Source organism: Pithys albifrons, unplaced genomic scaffold (genome assembly GCF_047495875.1).
Source record: "Pithys albifrons albifrons isolate INPA30051 unplaced genomic scaffold, PitAlb_v1 scaffold_44, whole genome shotgun sequence".
NCBI classification, from domain to species: domain Eukaryota; kingdom Metazoa; phylum Chordata; class Aves; order Passeriformes; family Thamnophilidae; genus Pithys; species Pithys albifrons.
In genome coordinates this window covers 283,920-296,031 of record NW_027286059.1, presented here as the reverse complement: position 1 = coordinate 296,031, position 12,112 = coordinate 283,920, and the positions used below count along the sequence as shown (strand labels likewise).

At 49.7% G+C, this 12,112-nt stretch overlaps 1 pseudogene; it reads left to right on the top strand.

Annotated features, from left to right (window-relative positions):
• The first annotated feature begins 1,214 nt into the window (after positions 1–1,214).
• On the top strand, positions 1,215–2,179 carry LOC139685200 (olfactory receptor 14C36-like; annotated as a pseudogene).
• Positions 2,180–12,112: the final 9,933 nt, after the last annotated feature.

Here is a 12,112-nt window from a genome sequence, read left to right as displayed (position 1 = left end):
GATGTTTCTGTGGGAGCAAAGTGCCCAGGACCCCTCCAGGCAACTTCAGGATATCCATCTGTTTCCCGGGGTCTCCTGCAGGGTTGCGGGATGTCCTCCAAAGGGGCACAGCTCTCCCACAGTATCTCTGTCCTGTCTAGGAACTTCATGGAGAAATCACATCAGTGCTAAATCCATGGAAATGCTCTGGGCATCTGCAATGATTGCTCTGTGTCTCAGTCTGGGAGAGAGATGAAAAAGGTGAGGAGTTTGTCTTTCTTCTCTTTGGACTCAGATTTCTGGGTTCCTCTGCCCTCAGCAGTGTGCAGTTTTGTTTTGGGGGAACAGTTGTGTGTGATGCTCATCCAGCTCCAAGCTGCCAGCACAGGGCAGGTGAGAACAGCACTGATGGACAGAACAGCTCTTCTGTCTCCACTAAGGGACTGTCCCTTTGCCTCTCAGGATGCACAAGACTTGACCTACAGAGCAAATAGATTGTCAGTGATTTCAAGCATCCACAACCATTACTAACTATGGCAGGTGCAACTGGGTGAACAAATAGAAATAATTCCCTCAGCTCAGTTCTTCTGCTGGCAAAGTGCAAACAGCCATGCTGAGCAGCTCTTTGAAGTATCACAAGGGAGGAGAAGAAGGAAGGAGAGATACTGATCTCTTCTCTGTCACTGGCCAGTGACAAAACCCGAGGGAATGACCAAACATTTCAAGGCAGATTAAGGTTGGATATTAGAAAAAGGTTCTTCTCCCAGAGAGTGATTGGGCACTTGAAGAGGCTGCCCAGGGCAGTGGTCACAGCACCAAGGCTGACAGAGCTCAGGATGCACTTGTAGAAAGCTCTCAGGGACATGGTGTAATTCTTGGGAATGATTCTCTGCAGGGGTAAGGGTTGGACTCCATGATCCTTGAGGGTCCTTTCCAGCTCAGAATATTCTGTGATTCTGTGAGTACATTTAGAGGTCACCCTGTGTTCCAAGTTCCCTCTCACTGATAAACAAGAAGGACTCCTCAGGAGCCCATCACAGAGTTACTGCTTCCAGTGGGCCCCTTATGCAGCAAACCCCAGATCTCAGGGGAAGGAGCTGCAGGAAGTCTGACTGTGGGGAGAGAGCCTGAGAGTGGAGTGGCTGTGACATATGCAGTGTTTTGCTTGTAGAAATCTGGCCTAAATAATTCCTGTCTTTTCCTCCTCAACAGATCAAAATATTCTGAGGAACAAAATGCCCAACAGCAGCTCCATCAGCCAGTTCCTCCTCCTGCCATTGGCAGACACGCGACAGCTGCAGCTCCTGCACTTGTGGCTCTTCCTGGGCATCTCCCTGGCTGCCCTCCTGGGCAACGGCCTCATCATCAGCGCCGTAGCCTGCGACCACCACCTGCACACCCCCATGCACTTCTTCCTGCTCAACCTGTCCCTCACAGACCTGGGCTCCAACTGCACCAGTGTCCCCAAAGCCATGCACAACTCCCTCTGGGACACCACAACCATCTCCTACATGGGATGTGCTGCACAGGTCTTCTTCCTTATTTTATTCCTTGGAGCAGAGTTTTCCCTCCTCACCATCATGTGCTACGACCGCTACGTTGCCATCTGCAAACCCCTGCACTACGGGACCCTCCTGGGCAGCAGAGCTTGTGCCCACATGGCAGCAGCTGCCTGGGCCAGTGGCTTTCTCAATGCTCTGCTGCTCACAGCCAATACATTTTCCCCGCCCCTGTGCCAGGGCAATGCCCTGGGCCAGTTCTTCTGTGAAATCCCCCAGATCCTCAAGCTCTCTTGCTCACACTTCTACCTCAGGGAACTTGGGCTTATTGTGCTTAGTGCCTTTTTAGTCTTTGGTTGTTCATTTTCATAGTTTTCTCCTATGTGCAGATCTTCAGGGCTGTGCTGAGGATCCCCTCTGAGCAGGGACGGCACAAAGCCTTTTCCACGTGCCTCCCTCACCTGGCTGTGGTCTCCCTCTTTATCAGCACATCATTTTTTGCCTACCTTAAACCTCCCACTATCTCCTCCCCATCTCTGGACCTGGCATTGTCAGTTCTGTACTCGGTGGTTCCTCCAGCACTGAACCCCTTCATCTACAGCCTGAGAAATAAGGAACTCAAGGATGCTGTGAGGAAAATAATGACTCGATGCATTTTTACAGTAAATACCTGCCTGTTTTCATGTGCAAATCACTCATAAAGAAACTCATTACCTGTCCAACCTTCTGTCTCAGGTTTTGGGTGAGGATTATGGTGCTTATTTTTTCTTTTTTCTTCTTAAGTTGTGTGCAAGTAAACTTTATTTTTGATCCTCAGTTTTTCTTTAATCCTTAATCTTTTGTGTTTTACTTGGAGATGGTGTAAATGAGAGAATGATCATTTTAATATTTAAAGCAAATAAAAGATATTGGTGCAGTTTGTTTGTTCAAGTTCCTTCTTTTGTGGTCACAGGAAGGCCAGTGGCAGTGCCTGTGTGCAGAGGGAGAGAGTAAGACTATCACAGCACAGCAGCATTGCCAGGGAGCACCAGCACTTTGTCTTTTTATACCTGCTCCTTTTCCACTTCCACACTCTTCTTCCAACCCTACTGTTGCTATAAGGCCTTAGTGCTCTTGCAACTTGGTCACATCCTGCTGCATGTCCGTCCTGGGCTCACAGGCAGGGACAGGCCGTGGGGACTGCTGGGACACAGCTGGGCTGCACAACAGCAGCTCCATCAGGGAAGGGCATCTCCTGAGGGCAGGGCAGGAAGGCTTTCAGCTTTCTCCAAAGTTGCCAATAGGAATGTGCTCAAGGAAGTGTCCTGGTAATGTAAATCCCAGTGCCCAGTTGCAGAATGTGAGTGTGCAGGGTGGGGGCACAAAGCAGTTTCCTTGCACAGCCAGATTTCCTGGGATGGGTCCGAAGCACCAGCAGAGCAGGGTCTGGGCTGTGTCTTTGTTCCATGGACAGCCTGGGAAGGTGACCCCGAGCAATTCTCACAGACCAGCCCCTGAGAACACAATTCCTGGCACTGGCCTCTCACCCCACCTCCAAGAGGACATTTATCTCTCCACAGAGAGGCATCAAGGGATCAGGTCAGAAGTTCATGTTTGCTCCATACAGAGGGGACTTCAGCATGTATATCATGTCTGTGAGGGGACATGAACTTGAGTGAGCACAAACAGCATCAGCTGTTCCTGGGGTGCCATAAATCTAATGGGACAGGCAGTGTCCTGATGTCACTTCCATTTTAGACTCATGTGCCCTGGGAAACCCCCTGGATGCAGCCCTGGGATGTGCTTCTGAGCACAGAGTTCCCCGTGTCATTCCCTTGGGCTGTAGGGCATCTCAGAGAGGGGCAGAGCAGGTGACACCCCACAGGGCTGAGGTGCCTCCAGCCCCTGGCAGTGGCAGCAGGAGCCCAGGGAGACACTGCACCTGCTGCCAGGAACTGTCTGTGTGTGTGCAAGGGAAGGACTCGTGTCTCTGAACAGCCTGGGTGTGTGAGCAGGTCATGAGCCCAGCTCAGGTGTGGGCACCTGCCAGAGCCCTGACATTCCTGGGTGTGATTCCAAGAACAACTCTGTCTATACCAATAAGATTTCTCCCACTTGCCTCCTCAAATACACTGGACGTTTCCCTGTCTGTTCTGTCCCCCTGCCCTCCCTTCTGGCCTGTCCCTTTCCCTGCACAGCAGCAAACCAGCCTGGCTGGGCAGCATTTCCCCTGTGCAGGCAGAAAGGGTTCTGCAGGCAGGAGCAGCTTTGCCCTCCAGCAGGCAGCATTCCTGCCCTTTCCCAGAGCACAGAGAACAGCTGGGCAGTGGGATGCAGCCAGAGGCACACACACCTCCATGGGTCACCCCTCTGAGCTGCCTGCACAGCTTCAGTGAGCACCCAACAGAGAAACAAATGCTCTCAGTCACAGGTGTCCAAGCAGGGGAGAGGGGACATGAAGATTAAAGGAGATAAAGAAGGTAAAGGGAAGAATAAATATTTCCATTGATAAAAGGGACTAGGAAATTCAGACATCATCCATGGAGTTTTTACTGTTTGAAATGAGGACTCTCCACAACCTTCAGAAAATCTTGTTGTCTCCCTCATGACCTGCCCCATGACTCTGTTGGGAACAGCCCCATCATGAGGCTGCAAGAGGAAAACTTTCAAACCTGTCACAGTTCCACTACCCCGAGTGTCCCCTGGCTGGGGACAGCACAGTCTCTGCTCCCAGCACTGTCCCTGCCATTTCCTGTACCTTTGGCACATACAGAGTGTTTCCTGCTGGTGGCCACATCCCATGACCAGCACTGGGCTGTTTGCCAGCCCTGCTGTCTGCAAGACTCATGGACTGGAAGGGTTGTCTCCAGCAGAGCTGCACCCTGGCTCGAGGGAGTTCTGTCATCCACAGTCATGGTATCCTTTTTGTCCCACACACTGTTTGTGGCCCTGACTTTCTGCATCACGTCTTCTGTGGCCTGGTCGAGGTGCTGGAACTCTCCTGCAGTGACACCATGACACTCTTGCTCTGCTTTCCCAGCCTGATTTTTAGGTCCAGTCTTCCTTTTCCATTTACAGGAGCATCCTGTGTGTGCTTCAGAGCTGCCATCCTGGGGCAGCTCCTGTCCAGCACAGGCAGCCACAAGGTCTCTCCACCTGTCCCTCTCACCTCACCAGGGCCACTGTTTTCTGCAGCATCCCCATCCTTGCCCAGCACAGCCCTCCTGGGATAGTTTCACACAGCCCTTGCTCTACATCATCCTCATGCACCTGCTCACCCCCCTCACCTACAGCCTGATGGCCAGAAACATTCAGGGCAGGAAGGCACCAGGGAAAATGCTCAGGACAGCCATGGAGTGCTCAGAGAGACCATTGGAGTGGTGTGTCTGTAGGAAGAAATCCCTGCTGCCTCCCTTCTGAATGGCTCCAAGGATCTGGCAAGGCTTGTATTCTTTTCTGGGCACTAAACTGGAACTGTGGGATATGGAAAAGGCCTTTGGTGCCAGGGATATTGAGCAGGCTGGGCAGGGTCATTGTGAGACCTCTCTCAACCCCTTGGGAAAGGCCAGAGCCATCCCAGAGGTTCTCAGGGACTCGGGAAAGGCAGACATGACAGCAGTTTGCAAACAGGGCAGGAGGGAGGATTGGGAGAGTTCCAGACTGGTCAGACTCAGCACTGAAGGGAACATGACAAGTTCTCCTGTAGCCATCTTCAGGCATGGGAAGGACAAGGGAAGGATTGCAGAACCCATGTGGAATGGAAAAGAAGGGGATGTTGTGTGCCCAGACTTTAGGAAGGCCTTAGACATGGTCTCCTGTGGTCTCCTTATGTCCAGATTGGTGACAGCTGGTCTGAAGAAATGGAACATGTGATGGGTGGGAATTTGACTGAACAAAGAGTGTCAAGTCAAATCCATGGTACAAAGTCTTCTTGGCAGCAACTTCCTGGTGAGACCCATCAGTGATCAGCCCTTGACCACAAATGCAGAACATCTTTATTATCTCTCTCTCCAATGGGACAAACTGCATTTTCAAGTCCTTTGTGAATTTTACCAAATTTCAGGGAGCCCTTGAGCAACCTGTCTTGGCTTAAAGACCAGTATTGGAATGGGAACTCCAATAAAATGAACTCACTCCCCTTTTATTCACCATCAATACAAGAAGACAAAACACAAGGACATGTAAGTGAAAAAATCATTTTACTGGCAAGAAATACTAGAAGCAAAAACAACACTATCAAGAGTGCAAATCAACAACACAGAGAGAAATCACTTTGTCTCTCCTCCCCCAACTCCCATTTGTGTACAAATAGAGCAGGGATCAACATGTGCTTCCAATCCCCCTTTTCCCCCCTTTTATGGGTTTGGCCAGATGGGCCTAAATTTAGGTTTTAAAGATCAGCTGGGCCTGGGATTGTCAGCTGACTTGAGCTGGGCTGAGCTAGCTAACAGCTGACTTCTTCTAGCCAATGATATTGTATTCCATACCATACTACATCATCTCAAAGGGTGTAAAATCCAGTGTGTGGGAGTGGCTTGGTCAGTTCCATCATGGCTGCACTAAGAGGAGGACGTCTGGCAGCTCCTCTACTATGCTGGGCCCTGCTCCTGTTGCCTCTGCTTGCATTTTGTTTGAGTTCAGGGAAGCAGAAATATTTTATTCTTGTACTTTCTTGCAGAGTGTCTTTTAGAGAGCTTATAGATTTAGAGTAATACACTTTGTATTACTGGGGAGTGGGAAGTTATGTCTTGTTATACCACACATAACTTGTGTAAGTGTGTGTTATATTGTAGTTTTCTCCTAACTTTCTCTTTTCTGTATAAATACATGTAGTTAGTTTCAGCATAAACCTGGTTTTGAGGGTTTTTTTTCTCTCCCTCTTCTTTTTCCCTTGGCTGGTTGGGGGGAGGAGGAACCCTCTTCACTCTGTCCTGGACAGGTGGCATTTTGCCAGCTGAAACCAAGACACTGTGGAAGGATCTGCCATATGGAAGTTGGACTGAACTTTTATAGTTACACTGTCAGGGATTGGTAGTCACATGTTTCCAGGCCAGTGAGCAGCTTCTCTGTCCAATGGTGCTTCAAAAAGCAGGATGAGCATTTGCAGTTTTGTGAACCAGGCTGGTTTTAGCAGAATTCAACACCCAGACAGCCCCTTGGTGCCAGCAGTAACTCAGCCCAGAGAGCCAGCATTGTTTGCATTCTCTGAGTGGATTCTGGGCCTGATCAGGGCAGAACATCCTGCCATGGTCCATAAGGCTCTGCAGTGTCACAATGGCCCTTTGGTGCCATGAGGTTCCAAAATGTCCTGGGGTTCATTTGGTTCCAGGAGTCCCCACAAGTCACAAAGGCCCCTTGGTTCCATGAGGTTCCACAGTGCACCAGGGTCCCTTTGGCTCACAAGGCTCTTCAGTGTCAAAATGGCCTCTTGATTCCAGGAGGTTCCAGTTTCCCAGGGTTCTTTCAGTTCCATTAACCCCTGCAGTATCACAATGGACTTTTGATTCCATGGTGTTCAGGAATGGCCCCAGGGTAGTTTGGGCTCCATAACCCTCTGCAGTGTCACAAAGGCTCCTTCATTCCAGGAGGTTCCAAAATATCTCCGGGTTCCTCTGGATCCATGAGGCCCAGTTTGTAACAATTGCCCTATGTTTTCATGAGATTCTGTGGTGTCACAATGTCCCTTTGGTTCCAGGAGGTTCCACACTGTCCTTGCTGGAACACACCTGGTTGGATGTTGCCCCACCTGCAGAGCTGCCTCCAGCTCTGGGGTCCCAGCACAGCAAGGACATGGAGCTGTTGGAGCGAGTCCAGAGGAGACCACCAGAGTGATCAGAGGGATGGAGCAGCTCTGCCATGAGGGAAGGCTGAGAACATTGGGATTGTTCAGCCTGGAGAAGGGAAGGCCTTGGGGTGACCTAATTGTGGCTGAAGGGAGGCAAAAAGAAAGATGAAGAGAGACAGCTTACAAGGATCTGCAGAGACAGGACAAGGGACAATGGTTTCACACTGATAGAGAGAAGGGTTAGATGAGATATTGGTAAGAAATTCTTTATAGTGAGGCTGGTGAGGCCCTGGCACAGGTTGCTCAGAGAAGTTCTGGCTGCTCCATCCGTGGAAGTTGTTCAAGGCCAAGCAGAATGTGGCTCTGAGCAACCTGGTCTAGTGAAAGTTGTTCCTGCCCCTGGGGTTGGAACGAGATGCTCTTTAAGGTCCCTCATGACCCAAAGCATTCTGTGATTCTGTAGCTGGTGGGTGATGTGGTGGTCAGGGCTGTCTTGGGCACAGAGACCATGAAATAATGGGGATTTCCATTGTGGGTGAAGGAAGGAGGGGCACCAGCAGAACTGACACCTTGGACTGACAGCTGACAGACATTGGCCAGGCTGCAGGTGTTTTAAGAAGGAATCTCCAAATTCCAGGAGCTGTGCCCATGTGGCCTGAGAAAAGCCAGGAGCAAAAAATATGGCCTGGTTAAACAGAGAACATGGGCTAAAACTCAAAATGAAAAAGAGAGTGTGTCATCTCTGGAAAGAGGGGCAGAAATCTTGGGGGAACTACAAGGATATGGTGAAGTTATGGAGGGGGAAAATGTGAAGGGCCAAAGACCCAACTGGAACTGAATTTGGTCACTGCAGTTAAAGACAGCAAAAAATGTGTCTCTGAATCCATAGGCAGCAAATGGAGGGCTCAGGAGAGTCTCCATCCTTTGCTGGATGCAGAGGCAGCACAGGGTCAGGGCAGGAGGAAAAGGCTGAGGGAATTAATGACTTTTTTGTCTCAGTCTTTTAACACCAAATGCAGTTGTGCTCAGGATACCCAGATCCCAGGGCTGGAAGGTGGTGATGGGGAGCTGAGTGAAGCCCCCATAATCCAGAGAGAAATGGTCAGTGACCTGCTGTGTCAATGAGAACCCCACAAGTCCCTGCCCACATGGGATGCACCTGAGGGTACTGTGGGAGCTGAAGAAAGAGCTGGCCAAGCCACTTTCACTCATTGCCCAACAGTCCTGGTGAACTGGAGAAGTCCCAGCTGAAAACAAATCATCCAAACACCCATTTATAGGCAGGGCCAGAAGGATCTGGACAACTACAGGCCTATCAGGCCTGACCTTGGTGCCAGGGAAGTCCATGGAGTAGATCATCCTGAGTGCCATCAGACAGCACAAACAGGACAACCAGGGGATCAGGCCCAGTCTGTGTGAGTTTGGGAAAGGCAGGTCCTGATTGACAAACCTGATCCCCTTCTATGACAAAATGACCCACTCAGGAGATGAGGGAAAGGCTGTGGATGTGTCTCTCTGGAATTCAGTACAGCCTTTGGCACCACCTCCCACAGCATCTCCTGCAGAAAATGGCTGGTCATGGCTGGAATGAGGGAACTGTTTGCTGGGTGAAAAACTGACTGATGGCCCAGAGATTGGTGGGGAATGGAACTAAATCCAGATGGGTCTGGTCACCAGTGGTGTTCCCCAGGGCTCAGTGTTGGGGCTGGTCCTGTTTAACATCATTATTGAGGATCTGGAAAAAAGGATGGAGTGCACCCTCAGTAAGTTCATGGACATCACCAGGGTGGGTGTGATTGTGGATGTGCTGGAGGGCAGGAAGGCTTTGCAGAGGGATCTGGACAAGCTGGATCAATAAGACCGAGTGTCTGGTGTTATGGGTTTGGCCAGATGGTCCTAAATTTAGGTTTTAAAAGTTCAGCTAGGTCTGGGAATTGTCAGCTGACTTGAGCTGGACTGAGCTAGCTAACAGCTGACTTCTTCTGGCCAATAATATTGTATTCCATACCATATTGCATCATCTCAAAAGGGGTAAGAGCTGGTGTGTGGGTGTGGCTTGGGCAGTTGCTTCACAGCTGTGGTCCCAGCAAGACACTCTGCTGTCCCAGGAGGGATGGGGAGGCCCAAGCCCAGAGCGCCGGCTTAACATCATGTTATCTGAGGGAAGTAAAATATTTGTTCCTAGCTTTTCTCTCTGCTGAAGTCTGTCTCTGAAGAACCAACTTCTCTAGAATGATTTGTAGTTAAAATGGTAGAATTTGTGTTTACTGGGAAGTGGGAAGTTATTTCTTGTTATACATGACTTGTGTAAGTGTGTGTTACATTGTAGTTTCCTCTTAATTTTCTCTTTTCTGTATAAATACATGTAGTTAGTTTCAGCATAGACCTGGCTTTGGAAGTTTTTTTTTCCCTCTCTCCCTCTTCTTTTTTTCCCTTGGCTTGTTGGGGGGAGGAGGAACCCTTTTCACTCTGTCCTGGACAGTTGGCACTTTGCCAGCTCAACCCAGGACAGTCTGGTCCTGCTTTTGGGTCACAACAAGCCCATGGAATACTCCAGGCTGTGGGCAGAGTGCCTTGATAGCTGCTCAGCAGGAAGGGACTTGGGGGTGCTGCTGGAGAGTGAGTCACAGTATGCCCAGGTGGGCAAGAAGGCCAAAGGCATCTGGCCAGTGTAAGGAATAATGTGATCAGCAGCACCAGGACAGAGATTGTCCCTCTGTGCTGGGCACTGCTGAGGCCCCACCTCAAGTCCTGTGCTCAGTTCTGAGCCTCTCACTACAGAAAGGACATTGAGGGGCTGGAGCATGTCCAGAGAAGGGAATGGAACTGGAAAAGAGTCTGGAAAACATGTTGGATGAGGAACTGGTGTTCTTGAGTCTGGAGAAGAGGAGGCTCAGGGAGGACCTCATTGCTCTCTTCAAAGACCCAAAAGGAGGTCTTAGTGAGCAGGGGTCTCCCTCTCTTCTGCCAACCCTGTAGGGAGGGAAAGAGAGGAAACAGACTTGACTTGAGTATGTCAAGGATCAGATCAGATATTAAAAATATGTTTTTCACTGAGAGGGTGTTTATGCAATGAAATAATTAGCCCAGGGAGGTGGTGGTATCTTGAAGGGCTCAGGTGGTGTTTGGACGTGACTTCTTGGAATACAATTTAGGGATGATTATAGTGGTGCTTGGATGACAGTTGGACTAGAAGACTTTGAAGGTCTCTTCCAGCCTTGATAAATCTGTGAGTCTCAGACCTGTCATCACTGCCTCCAAATTTCTGCTCAAAAAAACCCTGGGAATGTTTTCACAGTCGTGTCCCTCAGTGGGACCCGTTAGCACTGCAAGAAACTTTACAGTTTGAATCTCACTTTAACTTTCCTGAGGGTCTGATGTTCAGGGACTCAGCACCAAACCCCCCCGAGGGCCATTAAATGCCCTGGGCTGTTGCTGTGCTGCTGAGCTGGGCCGGGCTCCTGGCACACAGGGAGCTCCTGGCAAGCGGGCAGCGCTGCAGAGAGACAGCTCTGCACAGGAGCAGCTCCTGTGCACAGCCCAGCAGGGCTCAGGGCACTGCCTGCACACACCGAGGGCACAGCAGGGAAGGGACAGAGATGAGAGGCAGCCTGCGCTGGGAGGGGACCGAGCTCTCACTATAGGAGAAACATCGACAGTATTTGAATGAAGAATTCTCTGGCTGCAGGAAAGTTAATCTTCCCTTCCTGCAAGGATCTCCTAAAGCTGGCACATCCCACAGCATCCGGGATCTTTCAGAAGGACTCCCACAGTTCTTCAGTGGAGAGGAGGTGGCCATATGGCAGAGCAGGGCAGGACCTGCAGGCACCAAGGGCAGACAAGAGAAGTGAGAAAGAGGTTTACATCTCCTGGGGTGGGCGGACAGGTGAGAGCTCATCAGGAGAGGAATCTTCACAGCTCTTTGCCAGGGTAAGTCTCTGGCTGCAGAGCAGTGCAGGTGAGTACCTGAAGTGTCTCTTACACCTGCCAAATGCCAGCACTGACAGGAACTCCCCATCCCTGGCTCGATCCAGCCTGTCCAGACCCCTCTGCAGAGCCTTCCTGCCCTCCAACAGATCAACAGTCTCACCCACCATGGTGTCATCTGAACAAATGCTGCAGAAAATGTCCAGTAAAGTTCCTGAAACCCCAAAATATTTGGATTAGTGGAGATTTATCTCTGCACAACAAAGTAATTCATTCACTTTCTCTCTTTTCCTCCTGCTCTGGATCAAGGGAACTTCTGACTTCAGTGTGTGACTCACTTTGTGCAAACAGCAAAATGGACAGAATTGGGGTATGGAGCACTTGGAGGGACCTTTAGATCTGTGCCTGACACATAACATGTTTTCCATTGGTCTAAAATTGCCTGCTGTGGAAAGTGGACGTCAGTGATGTGAACTTAAAATACAGCAGAGGAATTTCTTCTATTTTTGAGCTGTGCCTTCCTTTGGTTTTGTTTGCTGACAATACACGAACATCCCTGTGTGTCTCCTGCAGCTCTTTCTCCAAGTACAGCAGGTGGGAGTTGGTGCCCAGGAGCTGAAACCTGCAGATCCAGCCTTAGTGGAGGAAGCTCAGATTGCACAAGGCTGCTTTGAGTCCCAGGGGTGTGATGAGGGAAATGGTCGGTCAGGGATTAGGGATAATGTTTCATTGATTGTGAAACATAAAATATCTTGATTTTCATGTCTATTTAGACTGCATTAAGAGACACTCAGGATTATCATTTGGGGATGGCTGATATTAATGTTTAAACAGTAAAAAATAAACACGCTACAAAAAAGACTTATTTTCTCTTTTTTTTTTAATAGTATAAGATATTCAATTTGAATGTGCTTCTTTTATCTGTGAATTTAACCACAGAAGA